This window comes from Tripterygium wilfordii, chromosome 10, assembly GCF_013401445.1.
Source record: "Tripterygium wilfordii isolate XIE 37 chromosome 10, ASM1340144v1, whole genome shotgun sequence".
Classification (NCBI taxonomy): Eukaryota; Viridiplantae; Streptophyta; class Magnoliopsida; order Celastrales; family Celastraceae; genus Tripterygium; species Tripterygium wilfordii.
The window spans coordinates 4,570,968-4,574,129 of NC_052241.1; positions in this window are offsets into that span (position 1 = coordinate 4,570,968).

Here is a 3,162-nt window from a genome sequence, read left to right on the forward strand (position 1 = left end):
TTGCAAATGTGTCGAAGACATACCTGCAGAGTAAACACCACAAAAATAGAGCATGCTCTTTAAAGGTAGGTTCCCCAAGGTACTTTGTGGAGCTCAAACCCTGGTAGGAAAAAGTTTTATTTTCCTCCATTACTTTGACCTCAACAATTTTGATAGAAGTAAAGAGGCTGGGAGCATCTGGACTTGTAATGGGCAGCCCAGTTAGGGCATACATATCCCTCAGTGCGATGGTCATATGGCCACAGGGGAAAGCAAAAGAATTTGTCGAATGAGACCAGAAACAGCAGGCCGCTGAAATCAAAGCTGGGTCGAAGGGAATTGGCTTAGGAGTCATGTCAATAAATCGATCGAGTCCTTGCTTCATCCATTAGACACCGAAGTTAGTACGAAGTCGATTGATCCAGTCTCTCCACCCCAGAGGCGGTTTGGGTCAGGAAGGATGTCGTTCTAATATTGGTAACTCATTTGCATGGTTGGCAAGAAGTTCCTCACGAGAGAGAGATGAAAGGCTTGTCAGTTTCTCAGTGGAAAGGTGAGAGTCGATGGGAGCAGTATTTGGAAGGAAGGAAGCCATTGATTAAAGTTTAGAAAAAGAAGAAGAGAAGAAAAGAAAAGGTCAGGGCTTTCTCAAACAAATCCCGAAGTAAAGAGGCGTGCATGAGTGAGAGATTAAGAAGCAGCTGCTGATAAAATGGAATGAGGTAAGAGAAGAGTTTGAATTTTAAAAGGATTTTATTTGACAGTAAATGATATTTGAGAAGGATTTTTTTTAAGAGGGCCGAAAAATCAGCTTAAATCCAACTTTGAACAGTTGAATTCAAGATGGGGGCAATTGTTGGCACTAAAAATATTATGGGCTAGGCCTAATCCATGTACAAGGCCCAAGGTGCAGCCCATACGGTCCATCATGTTTTGAATCAATCACAGCCCATGAGCCCATTATATTGAGAAGGAGATGAAGCCCAGTTGATGAGTATAAAGTCCCAAGAAGAAGTATGCTGAGAGTGGTCCATGTAAAGTGGAAGAGGTTGTGCCAGTGACAACAAGGTGGTCCAAGTGGCAGCTTATGAGAGAAATAAGGGAAAAACTGATATGAAGACGTGACAATGACTTCTAACTGACAGAAAATGACGCAAAAAAGGAAATAACTGCAGTAAGATCATGGTTTATGGAGGGAGAATTTCGTGCAAGACAGAAAGTATAAAAACTAGTAGATAGATAGAGAACAGACACAAACAGTCAAATAGACAGACAGACAAAAACTCAGGCCCAAAGGCACTTTCAAGCTTCCTAGCATTCCAATTACTTTTCAAATCCTTGTCAATTTCAAGCAAATATCATGTTGTTCATTCCAAATTCTATTGTATTTATTCGTTGTCAAGTTTCAATACCAACCATCATTGTGTAAATTGTTCTTGGTGTCTATTTATTTTTCTTCATTACAATCTCAACAAAACACACTTCAATGGAGTAGGGGAACCTAGAACTATTGAGGTCCCAAGATAGTTCGTTCAATCATCTAGATAGAAGTCTTATTTACATTTGGTGCATTTCATTCAAATTAGTGTAGGAAACAATAAGTCTTGGCACATCTGCAAATCATCATCACCTTGGGCCACTTTTTGGTGATAACATGTGCATAAACCTTTATTACATTGTTTCAACATCTTATTACGTTGTTTCAGCCTTTATTATAATGTTTCAGACTCTTATTATTTTTGTATATATTTAACTGACATGTTATGGATACTTATGGATAAATAGTTGTTTGGAAGTTTAGCATTTTCTTTTTTTTAATAATTGATTTATCTTCTATCTTCTTTTTGTTTGTTTGCTTATTTTTATCGAAAAATATCTTCTCTCTTGCAATGCAATACTGTTTGTGATTGTAAATAGTTTATCTTACAAATTAAATGCTATCACGTATCCTGTTATGAGCTCTTAAAATGAGGTACTAATAGTCAAGGTGTAATTTTAGGATTCATTAAATTTTTTTAAAAAATATATTTGTATTTTGATCGGTTTTATGAACCCAACAATATTTTTTTTGTTCGAAACACAAATTAAATGCAACTTGAAAAATGTATAAATGTCATTTAAACCCTAAAAGTTAGGCCAAACTGATGAAACCCTTGATGTTAAAGGAATTAAGAATAAGGTTGGGTTGAGAGAAATCTGTCGATTTTGAGAACAAGTCTCGATTTTTGTTTAATTTCTTTGATTCCTTATACTAAGCACTTCTATTGGCTTATATAGCCAACGTTTACACACCAAACTCTATTGAAATTAGAAGTTCAAAACTTAATAGGAAACTATTTCAAAGGAAACCTAACTAGAAGGCAACAATTATTGAAATTAAATACTAAAGCAAATACTTAAGTTGACTCAAGTGTCCCTAACCAAATTGGTCTCCTAAACTCACGGCTTAGGTCTTTATCACAAACCTAAAACAATTTTATAGATATTTGATTTTGTATGACAATACCATGTTAAAAGGAAACAAGATTGATCCAAACTTAAACCATTCTCACGATTTCATTTGGGCAATATAACAGTCTGAAATATGGCTGTCATCGGTCTTCATATAAAACATTAAGAGAAAAATGTTCATTTATGCTCTGTTTATTTCAAGAAAATCAATTTTGTGGAGAATTCATATTTTTCCTAAGGAAAAATAATTAGTTTTTCGACGTTTATTATATAAAAGTTTGTAAAGGAAAACCCCTTGAAACAAAAATCGATATATGAGTTTCAAATTTTTGGTTTTTCTTGAAACAAACGGAACATTGAGTATTCACTCATTTTTATTTTTATTTTTCTGAAGTATTCACTCATTTGCCTAAGAAGGAGAATGATACCATATCTTTTCTTGTATATTGGGGCAACCAAATGTTGAAAATGCACATGAATGAAGTTTGAAATCCTTGTTGAATCATAGCCAAACCTCATTTAATTGATTTCGTCCACTTGAGTCTTGGTTGCAACGGATTGTAGCTACTTTTCCCAGCTTACCATTTATAGTACTTATAACGTTTTGTAGAACGTATTCATTGCCGGGTAATATATCTATTAAAAACATACATTGAATTATATATATGTGTGTGTTCAAAGTAAATATAAGAAATGAATATTTATTATAAACTGGGAAAATCATTCTTCCAT